Source organism: Mandrillus leucophaeus, unplaced genomic scaffold (genome assembly GCF_000951045.1).
Source record: "Mandrillus leucophaeus isolate KB7577 unplaced genomic scaffold, Mleu.le_1.0 Scaffold56, whole genome shotgun sequence".
NCBI lineage: Eukaryota > Metazoa > Chordata > Mammalia > Primates > Cercopithecidae > Mandrillus > Mandrillus leucophaeus.
Window position 1 is genome coordinate 75,562 of NW_012106030.1, and position 14,857 is coordinate 90,418.

Genomic DNA, 14,857 nt, shown 5'->3' on the forward strand with positions numbered 1-14,857 from the left:
GGGCAAATTTCTCATGAATGGTTTAGCACCATTCCTCTTGGTACTGTCCTGGGGATAGTGAGTGAGTTCCTGTGAGATCTGGTCATTTAAAGGTGTGTAGCACCGCCCCCCCCAACTCACCCCGCAACTCGCTCTCTTGCACCTACTTTGACCATGTGACAGGCCGCTCCAGAGGGCCAAGCAGATGCCAGCATCATGCTTCCTACAAAGCCTGCAGTACTGTGAGCCAATTAAATCTTTTTTCTTTATAAATTACCCCGTTTCAGGCATTTCTTTATAGCGATGTGAGAATGGACTAATATAACATCTTATCAGATACCAAGTTCCATCACTTCCATTTCTGAAATCTCTCTCCATTGGTTCTCTTCCTTTGCAAGGCAGTTGTCACTGCATTAGCTCAGACCCTCATTCATTTATTCTGGATGTATCAGCTCTATCCGAATTATGAAAAGCTTCACCTGGAGTCTTACGTCTAAGCCTTTGTTTTAGCTGTTTGCTCAGTCTGGTTTACCCTTCTCTACCACCCCTATTGGGCTACTTGAAGACTCAGATTTAAATCACTGATATGGTTTGGATCTGTGTCCCCAGCCAAATCTCATGCCGAATTATGATCCCTGATGTTGGAGGTGGGGCCTGGTGGGAGGTAATTGGACCATAGGGACAGAGTTCTCATAAATGGTTTAGCACCTTCTCCTGGTGCTGTTTTTTGTGACAGTAAGTTCTTGAGAGACCTAGTTGTTTAAACATGTGTGGCATTTCCCCACCCCTCCCCCCGTGCCTTGCTTCTGCTCCAGTCACATAAGACATGCATGCCTGCTTCCCCTTCACCTTCTACCATGATTGTTACCTCCTTGAGGGCTCCCCCGCCATGCTTCCTGTGCAGCTGCAGAACCATGAGCCAATTGAACCTCTTTTCTTTATAAATTACCCAGTTTCAGTTATTTCTTTATAGCAGTGTGAGAACAGATTAATACAATCACCTTCTCAGAGAAGACTTGATTCTTTTCATCAACTCCTTTCCTTTAAATTCTTCTTCTCTGTATTCCCAATAGCACATCATGCTTAAGTCTGTCATATCACACATCATGTATCGCTCACACATTGGGTACAACTATCAGTACCCTGATAATTGATTTGCTTGTCTGACTCCTTCCCTGGGTTGAGAGGTCTTTGAGGACAGGGAGACCATCTCTAATATCATTATCGTCATAGCACCTAGCAGCTTGTCTGGGAGGAGATCAATAAATGCTCCAGAGAATGGATATCCATTCACCCTGTAGACTCCTTGGGAAGATCTGAGAGAGTTTGTTCACATAATATTATAGCATTCATCATGTTTATTTAGTCTTATTAAATTTTGACTGCAATTTTAAAAAATTTGCATAGTTGCATGGTTGAAAATAATCAGTGGTGATGTTACTCAGTTGTGCAAAATATTTGGGATAATAGGCAGCACTATTCGTGCTTAACCTATGTTCTCATTCATATTGGCAGCAGCTTCTTCCCTTACCCTGTTAACAAGAGATTATCATTTATGAATGGTAATTTGAAAAGTGGACTCTGTATTGAACTTTGGTTGAAGGCTCAGGAGATTTGCGTCAACACCAACGAATAAACTAACCTCTTAGAGGATGCTTTATCTTTCCTAGTTCCTGTCCACCAAAATGGTCACTATGCCAATAAAATGCCTTGAAATAGATTATCTCAGAAGCTAAGCCATTGCTCAGTCTGAAGGTTGGACATCGTTTGGGATGGTTTTCATTAACATTCACCTTCCTCATGTAACTCAGATTTAGGTTTCATTCTAGCTTGGCCTGTGTCTCATTTGGGCCAATCTCTTAAAAATCTCCCTGGACATCAGTTTCCTTATTATTTTTCATTTTTTTTTTTTTTTGAGACATAGTTTCACTTTTGTTGTCCAGGCTGGAGTGCAGTGGCACAATCTCGGCTCACTACAACCTCTGCCTCCTAGGTTCAAGTGATTCTCCTGCCTCAGCCTCCCAAGAAGCTGAGATTATAGGCACCCAGCTAATGTTTTGTATTTTTAGTAGAGACGGGGTTTCACCATGTTGGCCAGGCTGGTCTTGAACTCCTGATCCCAGATGATCTGCCCGCCTTGACCTCCCAAAGTGTTGGGATTACAGACGTGAGCCACCATGCCCAGCCCAATTTACTTATCTTTAAAATCAGGTTATTTGCTAAAATAGCTAGGAAGACTCTTCAAGCTCAAATACCCTACTGTGGGTTCTCTTACCATCTTATTGCCCCTATCCTTTTTCTCTTCCTCCCTGACTGGTGAGCTGGTCCTCCTGCCTGTCCTAGCATGGCACATGTAGATACACTGTGTTCTTCAGCCCTTCGCTTTGACCTAGAGGTTTTCTTCAACTTGGAGGGCTGAGAAGCAGTGTTTGCTTGTGTCGTTTGGAATGGTGCCCGTTGGCACACACAGATCCTTTCCACAAAGGGCCTGTGAATCCTTTCCTTTTAGGAAGCACATTCCTGACAGTGGTTGCAAAAGTAGAGAGGGGTTGCAGAGTGAACACAGATTCCTATGTCAGAGCGACATTCCTAAATGGCAATGCTCAGCAGACTTAGGCGATTTTGATCTTAGTGAGTAGGTATGCGATTCATTATGAAGGTCACACAAATGAAATGTCCAAGGTTTTGGAGCAAGGAAGCACTTCATAATACCTCACAGCTTCTAGATTATTTTGTTACATTTCTGTTTAATTGAGGGTACCACCAGTTAAGTTACAAAGCACTTCAAGTGAAATCATTGTTTCATCAAGAAGTGTCTGTATTTTATGAGGTAAACTAAGATTATTCCCGATTTGATTCACAGGTATTCTAATTTCATCATTAGATGCAAAAGGACCAGTCAGATACAAGCTGTTTTTTGATGAGATGTGCATAGGAAGTGTTTCTGTAAAACAGTTGTCTGCCATGTGGGAAGGCAGGTCTGGGCTGTTAGAAGTAGAAGAAAGAGATTTAAAGAGCTGGGAAGGAGGGAGAAAATAAAGAAAGGTGGCCTGTGAGGATATGTACAGACAGAGAGGTAGCAGGCGCTGAAGGCCAGGAGGTGAGCTGTCCCTGTCTGGGCAGGAGAAGGGCGCTAGGGGCAGCTGCCTGCACCCGCTGCTCTGAATTCCTGCAATAGCAGTCCCCGGAGAACAAGAGACAGGTCCTGACAAGTAGTAGAGCCGGTGCAGCGCGCCCGGGTTGGGATAGGGTTAAGGCCATCACCTGCAGCTGAAGTACGACCCAGATGGGAAGTAGGAAGTGCGGCGCCTGAGCTTCCTGTATAAATAAACGCGCTGCTACCGCTGCTGCTGGCGAGCTGTGCCCCACGCTCGCGCTGCAGTGTTCCCGGGCATCGCAGCTGCCAGTCAAGACTTGGAGGCAGTCGGGGACTCCGCCTCCTCCCGACCCGTAGGTCTGGGAGTGCGAGTCCTGTTGCAATCTTGCAAAGTGTAAAGCCGTCAGCCACAGAGCACGGAGGAAAGACGGAGAGAATGAAAGAGCTCCTCCTGTCCAGTGTGCCAGTAGCCCGGACTGGCGGTGAGCTCGAGGGAGGCTACTGAGAAGCCCGGCGGCGGAGGAACGCAGGTCTCCTGCCAGGTAGGTTTAGCGAGCTTTTTAAAGGCTACAGGCATTGCAAGACCGGAATGGTATTGCTGGACTAAGGGAAAAGGACAGGAGACTATCTGTGACACCATGATTTTTCGATTTTCTGTCTCTAGTGCTCAAACCATACAGAACTGAATTCATTCTGAATGCCTTAAACACCTGTTAACTTAAAAGAAAAATGCCTTTGTTAAAGGAAAGTAGTTTCATTTCTAATAAAACAGTTTCTATAATAGAATGTATTATAGAATCCAAGATTAGACCAGACCTCTCCCTAGGTCTTAAGGGGAGACCAAAAGTTGGCATAATCTCGGATTATGCATTATAGTGCTTATTTTATCAGGTAATTGCTGATTAAACAGTGAAACTCTTGATTCTACAAGAGCCATTCTCAAATTTAAGTTAAAATCGAACTGATTGTTGTTTCTACAGGGAAAAGGTATCTTTTACTTATTCTTTCTACAACATCTTTTGTTTTTCTCATGAGTTTCAAGGATCCTGCTGTAAGTCTACTCCTCAGGCATATATACTCTTCACATAAAGATTTCCCAGAAATTAATTCCCTTCTCGGGGAAACGTTCTTTCTTCATGTTCCCATAACAGACTGTCAGTTTCGTATTGCTTTCTGCCACATGTATCTTATCAAAACATTAGCTCTGAGGTTCTTAACAGGACTATCTCTGCTCTTCCGATTTGGCATTTCTGGACGTTTATTTGAACATTGAGAGGTATAAATTAAATGACAATGTATGTAACATTTCTGAAGAAGCAGATTAGGGGGTGTCTTTGCCCAGAAGCAAAATAAATGAACTTTGGGATGACTCAGTTTTTAGGGTGTGGGTAAGAGGCAAAAGGAACCTAGCCAGTCCTAACTGAGTTGCTGGCTAATTAGAGTATCTGTCTGCCGCAGCTTTCACTGAAATGAGCCTCTTGGTCCCTTTCACATCTAATGCCTCTGTGAGTCCCTCCTTCCCTTAGTTTATCTTTCCTTCACAACCTGGGTCCTTTTCATGGGTAGCAGTGCCTTAAATACTTCTGAAACTATCTTGAGGGGGAGAAAAACCTATAGCAGATCCACAAAGCCACTTGTAGATAATCGTATTATGAAATCCAAGGTCATGGTTTCATACAACTCCTACTCTGCCCTTGCACACCTTTGACTAGCATTTTTATTTTATTTTTGATTTTTGTAGTGGGCATAAACTTAGAAAAGTGGGAAAGGGTAAAACCTCAGTTTCAGAAGTAGTCTCTGACTAATTAATGATCTTGATGATTCAAAAAAAGGTAAACATGTATAGTGAATGTGAAAAAGATGTTGAGTAGTAGAATTGGGTTGCTTGGCTTTTTATTTAAAACAAACAAAACTCAACCAAAAAAACCCCCCAAAACCCCAAACCAATCGCCCTAGATAACTTTCTCCTACACTACTGTGCTGGAAGTAGGGCTTGAGTGTGGTCAAATCCTGCCCATTTACCCAGAGTTTTACAAATATTTACAGTCATCTATGCCAAATATCTTTGTGCTGAGCCCCAAAGAACATTCTCAGCATTCAAAAGCCCCATTCTCATGAATGGTTTCAGTTCATTGGCAATTTAAAGGCATTCAGGCTTCCAAACTAGGTCAGCTTAAGACATGTCTTTTTAAAATAATCAGTTTTTGGGTCTCAGATTGTGAACCAGGTTTTCGGAGCCAAACTCTACAGCAGAGAGAAAAGTATGCTCTCTCTGGGAAGAAAAAGCTTATTTTATCTGCCTGGTATGACCATTTAACTTCCTGAAAAACATCTTTCTCTTCAGTAGTATGAATATTTTTCATCTGAGGAGGTGCACTTCAAATTTCCTTCTTGAAAAGTCATTTCAATATTTTAGACATTTAGAAACATTTATATGTATGTCAGAATCCTTTCTCTGAAGTATTTCTGCTAATCCTGGCTTCTTTGTTTCCCCTGGCCTTGACTATGACATTATTTTCTTGGTGAGTGAAATTCTTAGTGTTTGAAATCTCCAGTTTGAGATAGAGGTCAGGAATCATGCTGAACCCAGATGTTAGTGAAGGAACAAAGTCCGAGCAGTTTTGGGACTAAGCCTACTTTGTGCAACTGATTATTTTGGGTGTGGGAAAAGGGCCAAGCTGCCAGACAAGTCATGCTTTTCACTTGGGCTTTGGGGAATAGGTATCTGTGGCCATTGCCCCTAAGTACTGAAACATTTCTTTCAGAGGTGCCTACCTTAATTTATAGAAGCTCCTTGCCTACAACAAATGGTCAATATTTTCAGCTTGCGAATTTCTGGAAGTGAATACAGATGAGAACCAGGCCTTTAATATTTTATCTCCTCCACGTACAATCAGAAAAATTATCCACTCTACTACTGAGTGACTGTGATTTGCTAGGTGCTATGTTAGATGCTGGGATATAAAGATGGCTAAGATGTGGTCTGTGTCCTGAAGAAATTCTTATAAGCTCAGAAGTGACTTGAGTCTAGAGTGGTAGTTCTTAATTCAGGTTGCTTTGCCAGATTATAAAAAGTACTCTGATGTTTGTCACCTCAATCATCTTAATTTTCTTGGTAGTGTCACCTTGACCATTTGACCATTAAGCAGCCAAAGAGGTATATGACACCTAAGTTAATTTATATAAATATTTTAATTCATATTTTTTACCTTTAGGTGTATGTGGGAGGTCTTGGACTAAAGTTTTAGTTTCATTAACTTTGGCATTTGCTATTTACCTAGTCGGTGAGTACTTTGGAACCTAATGCATCATATCGTAATGGTTATTAAAAAATGGATAACTATGTGTTAAATGAGTAAAAATGACCAATGCTTCTGCAACGTGGAATGAGGAGCTTCTCATCTATGATCAGATCTCTTTCTTGAATGCAAAACACAACAATCTAAGTGAAATACACTTTTCTTATTCATAGTTGGAGATACTTCTGATCACATGGTTTATAGTATTTATTAAGAGCATACTTTGAAAGCCATGTCCCATTGTTTTTTAAATCTTTTGAAGTCACGAGTTTGAGTCCCAGCCCTTCATCAACTTGTTCTTTGTTTTTCTTGGGAAGATAGAACAAGACAATTCATTTCTCTCTGTTGGACTTGTGGCTGAAACCTTAAACCCACACATTCTCCTGCATATGATTATATGAAATCCTCTATTGAAAACCTCCTCAACTAGTTGACTCTTAATAAGTAGGAGCTGGGTGTAATCACCTTTACGTCCTTTACATCCCTAGCACCTAACTTTGTGTGTTGACTTTGTTTCCTTCATGATAAATTCCTGTTATAGGAAATTAATTGGCAAGGACATACAAAATTCTACACCTGCACTTTGCTCAGGTGGGATGAAGATTCCTCTTCCAAACTGGTTTCCAATTTGTTTCTAATTAAAATTTCTATATGAAACTTTTAACTTTCACAGGAGGGGGTAATATTGGCACATGCTTTTATTCATTTGAAAAACATTTTTGATTTAGATATTCGTGCTTTAGCGGCTCCGGTTTTCTGGTAATGTCCTGACCCAAGAAATCAGCCTGGGTCTTGCTCTGTAAGGCTCTTTGAAATACCACTTCTCCTTGATCGGTTAATTACATCATTGTCTGACCTGCCTTTAAGTGGCATTCCTTCCTGCTTCTGAGCTTTGTTGTTATGCCAGGCAGAAGGAAGAGAATTATTTAGCAGGGCTGTGTGAATAATTGTGGGAGGCAGGGAACCAGTGATTAAAACAGGAGTGGGCAAGGCACAGTGGTGATATTGAAGAGGTAGCTATCATGATGAATGCAAAGTTGCCATGCCAAAAATATCATTGAGCTATTATTTTCATATTCACTCCTACCTTCTTTGATAAGTTTATATTGTTTGGAAAACTGGATTTGGATTTCTGCCTCTTGGGCCTTACCCTGTAGTGTAATGAGAACATGGAAAGAAGGTAAGAAGAAATGTGCTTTTAAGAAAAAGGAGCCAGGTGCGGTAGCTCACACCTGTAATCCCAGCACTTTAGGAGGCTGAGGTGGCGGATCACGAGGTCAGGAGATCAAGACCATCCTGGCTAACACGGTGAAACCCTGTCTCTACTAAAAATACAAAAAATTAGCCAGGCGTGGTGAAGGTCACCTGTAGTCTCAGCTACTTGGGAGGCTGAGGCAGGAGAATGGCGTGAACCCAGGAGGCGGAGCTTGCAGTGAGCTGAGATCTCGCGGCTGCACTCCAGCCTGGGGGACAGAGTCAGACTCTGTCTCCAAAAAAAAGAAAAAAAAGGAACAGCATTTTGCAAATGTTAAAACTAGATGTGCCAAGGGCCAGGCTCAGTGGCTTACGCCTGAAATCCCAGCACTTTGGGAGGCTGAGGCAGGCAGATCACGAGGTCGGCAGATCAAGACCATCCTGGCTGACACAGTGAAACCCCATCTCTAATAAAAAAAGAAATACAAAAAATTAGCCAGGTGTGATGGCAGGCACCTGTGGTCTCAGCTACTCGGGAGGCTGAGGCAGGAGAATGGCGTGAACCCGGGAGGCAGAGCTTGCAGCAAGCTGAGATAGCGCCACTGCACTGCAGCTCTGGGCGACAGAGCGAGACTCCGTCTCAAAACAAAACAAAACAAAAACAAAAACTAGATGTGCCAGATGTTCTGTCCTCTGGAGTTAGCTTATCACAACGTCATGTACATCGTTGGCCATGCTTGGATATCAGCACCAATATATATTTTGTGGGAAAAAATATTAGATCTCACTAAATTAGTTGTAACAGACTTCATTCATAACCTAATTTCAAGAAGCAAAGACACTGTTCAGAAAACAGTTCTTGCTAATACCTTAAGATGCTTCTCCTTCCTGATGAAGTACCTGCTTTTTTTTTTAAACCTACAAAAAGGTTAATAGGGCTATATTTGCATGTCAGTTCCATTTTTAGAAGGTAATCGTCTCCAAGTTATAAAGTTGTGATCTCATTGCCATCCTAGAAACTGTTGAGATGACGATGTTAAAAGTAAGGAATTGTAGACTAAAGTGGTTTTTGAGCACTTTAAGCCATGAAACAGTGGAGAGAAATCAGAAGTCCTCTTCCCTACTACAGGAGGAACAGCAATACAATACTGCCACTTCACAGAGCCTAACTAGGTGAATATTTACTTTCTTACTTCTAAGACCTAAATATTTCCTGGATTTGCTTATGCTCGAGGATATTTTCTAATCTATTTTTTCAAATAATGACAACTTATCTCATGGGTGACACCATGTATGTACTCATTGGGTTTCAGCATTATTCTTTTAAAAAGGGCAGATCATGAGGTCAGGAGATCGAGACCATCCTGGCTAACACGGTGAAAACCCGTCTCTACTAAAAAATACAAAAAATTAGCTGGGCATGGTGGCGGGCGCCTGTAGTCCCAGCTACTCAGGAGGCTGAGGCAGGAGAATGGTGTGAAACCAGGAGGCGGAGCTTGCAGTGAGCCAAGATCACACCACTGCACTCCAGCTTGGAGACAGAGTGAGACTCCATCTCAAAAAAAAAAAAGTAATTAATAGATATACAATATATTTGAGTAATTGCAGTTCCCTGACTACGAGAGGGGAAGCCTATGTTTCCATTTGTTCATGTCCTCTCAGGGCATGCATTAGAACTGTTTTTCTGATTGAAAGGATGTATGCAGGTTCATCTTGTCCTTGAATGACCAGATAGGTGGTTGGTGATACAAGCAGAGAGTAGAGCTACAACACTGGCCACAAAGGAGGTCTACCATAAGCCCTCGCTTCTTTCATTGCTTTTGCTACTGCTACCAGCCAGCAGGTCACCCTGCCGTTGTATTTAGGTTGTATTTAGGGTAGAACTTCAGCTAATGGCTGATAATGGTCAGCACTTTACTAGACTCAATTAGTACCATTGGGTTCACTAACAGTTTCTGTTAGGAAAAGGAACCAGTAGCTAACTAAACCACTCTATTGGGCAGAAGTACCAAGATCAACATAATGCTGATTTTCAGATTGTGTTGAGTGGAAACTGGTTGCCTGGTGTGTTCTTAGCTGGTATGAGGAGAGCTTTCCTAACAAGGCAAGGATGGGGCCTTTAGATTGCTGCTCTTTTTTTCTGCTTTATTAGAATATTAGCTTCCCGAGAATATGTCTCCATTTTACAAGGCAACACTTCAGCCTTTCTTCATCACCACCCACCCTTCTTGAAAACTTTCCCCTTTGCTACCTCACTTTCATATTTATGCATTCATATCTGTTATTCTAGCTACTTCACAGCGATGACTCCAAGTCTCACAAAGGCGTATAAACACGTTGAGAGTATTCATATGTCTCCTCTTCTGTTTTGTCTCCTGTACTTGAGTAACTCTTAGAATTTCATAGCATAGCTTGGAATTAAGACCTCAGTGCAGATCAACTGGATTTTTATTTACATTAATATCCTGTGACATCAGTAATATCCAGTTGATTCATTTTAGTAGCTTTCTATTTCTCTTAGTCTCCTTAGTTGTGCTTTAGCAGTTTCTCCAAATGTTAAAGCTTTTGCATAATAATGTAAAAATTCCAAAATAATTAGGGATAAGTGTCCTAATAATAATTAGGGTAAGTATCTTAATAAAACATTATCCCTTCCAATTACACTGTCTTTTTGTGTAAGGGAATAACTGTTGATTTTGGATAATCAAACAGACATAAACTAAATTGGTTAAAAATACTTTGAATGGCTGGGCACGGTGGCTTACACCTGTAATCCCAGCACTTTGGGAGGTTGAGGTGGGCGGATCATGAGGTCAGGAGTTCAAGACCAGCTTGGTAAATATGGTGAAACTTCGTCTCTACTAAAAATAAAAAAATTAGCCTGGCATAGTGGCGGACACCTGAAATCCCATCTACTTGGAAGGCTGAGGCAGGAGAATCAGTTGAACCCGGGAGGCGGAGGTCTGTCTCTTATACACATCTAGATGTGTAGATCGAGACCATCCTGGCTAACACGGTGAAACCCCGACAAAAAATTAGCCAGGCTTGGTGGCAGGCACCTGTAGTCCCAGCTACTCGGAAGGCTGAGGCAGGAGAATCGGTTGAACCCGGGAGGCGGAGGTTGCAGTGAGCTGAGATTGTGCCACTGCACTCTGGCGTGGACGACAGAGCGAGACTCCATCCCCTACCCCCCCGCCAAAAAAAAAAAAAAAAAAAAAAAAGGCTTTGAATGTTGGCTCTCCCATCATTTGCATTTATGTAGCAGATTGCTTTTTCAGGCCACCAGCAGAATATGAAAATTCCTTGTGCATCCTGTGCTGAAGTATTCCTTTCTTTGGCAATTCTAATGAAAACACATGAGGGAAAAGGTGACTTTCTATTCTTTCCTATCAGATAGTACTTGCTTCTCATATAATGAACACTCTATAGTGCAAGAGACACATAGAGCACGTAGAACTAACTGCTGGTTCTCCTTTCCTGGTAATTTAGTGCAAACTCAGACATTTTAGAATGGCTTTCCTTCCTTACATGGCCCAACCAATCTGTCTTGTTCTATGATTGGGAATATGTAAACAAGTGATACCTGCTACCAACCTTAGAATGCCTAAACTTGAAAGGCAGCTGTCAGACTTCTTTTCTTTCCAAGGTGCCCCTTGCATTCTCTGCCAAAATCCTTTTCACAAGGGGTTCTTGACACTCAGTGAGAGGCACAGTCACATCTATAATCACTGTAAAAGTAATTATAATTGTTAGCTTTTAAAATCAAGTGGTAGGGTGGATAATTCAAGTCACTTTCTTATTTTTGATAGAAATGTGAGGTATGAGGCAGTAAGAGTGAGTTAGCCTCTCTCTGGAGTGAAGACTTTTCTTGAAACCTGGAGGGGAATGGATGTGAATTATCTGTGCCCCTGTGAAGCTGTGGCCTGATGGGAGGGACAGGAGGAGCTGGGAGTGTGTTATCAAATGTCCTGAGCTTCCTGAGGCTCTACTGTTGGGGGTTTCATGCTGTGAAGACTGGTGAATCTGAACATGACACAAAGGAAGAAAAGCAAGGAGACCTTGGAGCCATTCACAGGCATCTCAGGTGTGAGGAAATTCATGAGAGGCTTTCAGGATTCTCCTGTTTACTGCTTGAAGAGCTCATTTTGCAATGACTCAATGGTGAAAGGATTTCTTGTTTGATATTCTTTTTTTTTAAATGAAGTCCTCACTGCATTTCATTCATTTTTTCAACATTCATTGTTGGTTTTGCCCAAAGTGAAAAATGAAAGGGTTGGTTTTTAATCTGTGCATGGTGCAAGTTTAGGCTTCTGTGATGGTGGCTGGGGGGCTGCTGAGTGGGGAAGGTCAAGGGGACTGGCTCTAGACACCTACTCTTGGGTGCTGGCACTTGTCTACCTGAATCTCTTTTATACAGTGGTGGTTTGACTACGATTTTTGTTTTTTTCTGAAAGTTGATTGCTTGAAAAATGTCTGAGAGCCATTGCCTTAGGGAACTGGTGTTATTCCTCTAAATCACTCTTTGAAGAAGCATTTTGAATTGTTCACATCTCAAAGAGATGAAATATGTGACTTTTTTCTTGTATGTCACTGAGTCACAAGTCCTGCCTGTTTGGAATGCTTGGAATTCTTAAAAAAACAAAATGCATCCCTGCTATGTAAAGGTTTTTCTATTATAAAAATATTTTTACATTATATGTATATTTTATAACTTTGACTTCATAGCCTATAGGCATGTAACTCCTTAGTTTTAAGGAGTAAAAACTTTCGTACTGTTTATAGTAGAGATAATTATGTTTCACATGGTCTTGATTACCACAATTTTTAGTTCTACCTTCAAAAGAAGACTATTTCTAAGAAATATCTAATTATAGGTATTCAATTACGGATAATAATTGAGGTATTATTAGAGGAATCCAATATGTTTTTCAAGAGTATCCAATTAATTTCTAAGAGGTATCCAATTATGTCTTTGTTTTTCAAGAGTACATTAAAACTTTGGCCTGTTTAATGTTTCCTTCTAAAAAAAAATATAGAGTAAGACTGAGAAATACTTGGATTTCTTGAAGAGTACCTAGATCTCTTGCTAGGTCAGAACATCAGGATTGACTATTCACACCAGATACAAATGGCTAAGTGTATTTGACATTTGGGGTGTGGAGTGGTTCTGGCCTGTGTTATTACCCCTTTTCCCCTACTCAGGAAGCATTTACTACCACGTTTATTCTTGTTGTTTTACTTGGGATTTCTTTTGAAAGAAAGATAATTCAGAATAGGTTGCATAAGCAGTGAAGCAGTGTTGAGAATGTAGAGATGAGAAGACAGCAGTTGGGGAAGTCGGTGGGACTGTGTGCCATGAGCCGCGGAGTATTGGAGACACAAGCTAATGATAGTTGTTTAAGCATGAACTGGGAGGAAGGAAAAGGTAAAGTCATTCATTTTTACCCCTATGTTTATCATAAAGAGAGGTTTTTAAAAAAAACTCAAAATTCTGAATTCGACGTGCAGGTCTATTTGAATTTAATTTGCTCTTGGATGACAGCTCCTCAGTAGTTAATGGAATAACGCGGTGTCTTGAACTTTATCAGGCCTTTGCTGAGAAAAAACCATGCCTTCCACATGGAAACTAACCATTAGTTAGCTTCCTATTTAATTATTTTGAATCAGGTTTTCTGGTACTGAGTGCTGGGAGTAGGTGAAAAACCTTAAATGCTTCAGGTTGCTAGAGTTAGTAATTGTTGACTTTCTGGTATGACATTAAGAAAGTAAATGTGGACAGATTGACAAGCAAATATCTCATTTATTTTTTTTTCCTTTCCATCTAATCGAACTTGATTTTCCCCTACTTGTTTTAGTACTTTTGTACTTACATATTGAGACTTAAGCTGTTGTGGGACTAGGTAGCAAATGATTACATGTAATTTCTTTTGTCCGAAAATTAAGAGGAAAAGAGCTTGGTTCTTGTAGGGGGAGGTATATTTGCAATTATTTCTATGGTAGAATTTATTAGAATTGGCCACTCTTTAAAAATAGTAAGAACTATAGGATTTTGCTTTTGTTTAATCAGAACATGAAATTTCCTGATGTGATATGAAATATGAATATGTAGAGAAATTATTTTCACAATTATTTAGTCTCTGTTAAAGATTCAGAATAAAAACAATCTAGTAGAGGAACTTTGCCAGCAGTTTTTATTTTTCATCTAAAGATATATTTTCCCATAGTCATGCCATGTGTAGAGACAAATTCTGTTCCTGTACAGCTTTGACCTTAAGGATAACTGTAGTCATGGACTTCCAACTCTCTTTTCCTCTTTCTATCCCCCTTCCTCCTTTCTTTCCCTACTTCATCTGTTCATGTGATATCCACGTAAGGCAGCTCTGGTGTAATGGATCTGGCACTGGGCTTGGTGGCCTCAGAAGGTTGAGGATTGTATTCTGCTCTGCCATGTACAAGCTCTGAGAACTCTGGCAGATTACCTAACTTCTCAGTACCACAATTAATCTATAAAATGAGGAAAACAATTATTTCATCACCTCAAGCAGAAACTCTGTACCCATTGAACATGCCAGGTGAGGAAGAGTACCCTGACTCGGGAGGTGGAGTCGGGAGGGTCATGTCAGCCCAGGAGTTCGAGGCTGCAGTGAGCTATGATTGTTCCACTGCACTCGAGCCTGGGCAACAGAGAGAGACCCTGTCTCTAGGAGGAAAACCCCACAAACAGTAACTCTTCATTTCCCCCTCCTACTGGTCCCCGATAATCTCTATTCTACTTTTTGTCTCTCAGAATTTGACTACTCTAGGTACCTCATTTAAGTGGAATCATATAATATTTGATTTTCTGTCTGGTTTATTTCAGTTAGGCAATGTCTTCAAGGTTCATCCATGTTGTAGCATGTGTCAGAATTTTATTTCCTTTTATTTCATTGTATGTATGTATATATACCACATTTTGTTTGTTCTTCTGTCTTTTTAATTTTTTATTTTTTGAGATGAAGTTTCATTCTGTCACCCAGGCTGGAGGGCGGTGGCACAAGCTTGACTCACTGCAACCTCTGCCTCCTGGGTTCAAGTGATTCTCCCACCTCAGCTTCCTGAGTAGCTGGGATTACAGATGTGCCACTGTGTCTGGCTAATTTTGTATTTTTGTATTTTTTTAAATTTTGTATTTTTAGTAGAGACAAGGTTTCACCATGTTGGCCAGGCTGGTCTTGAACTCTTGACCTCAAGTGATCCACCTGCCTCAGCCTCCCACAGTGTTGGGATTACAGGCGTGAGCCACTGCGCC

At 41.0% G+C, this 14,857-nt stretch overlaps 1 protein-coding gene across 1 annotated transcript in view; it reads left to right on the top strand.

The window, feature by feature from the left end:
- The first annotated feature begins 3,334 nt into the window (after nucleotides 1-3,334).
- Nucleotides 3,335-14,857, top strand: part of RNF144B (ring finger protein 144B) — an 81,685-nt gene continuing 70,162 nt past the window's right edge. The window contains exon 1 of the mRNA XM_011998161.1: nucleotides 3,335-3,618. The gene's annotated coding sequence lies outside the window, so the exon portion shown is untranslated. The remainder of the gene's footprint in view (nucleotides 3,619-14,857) is intronic.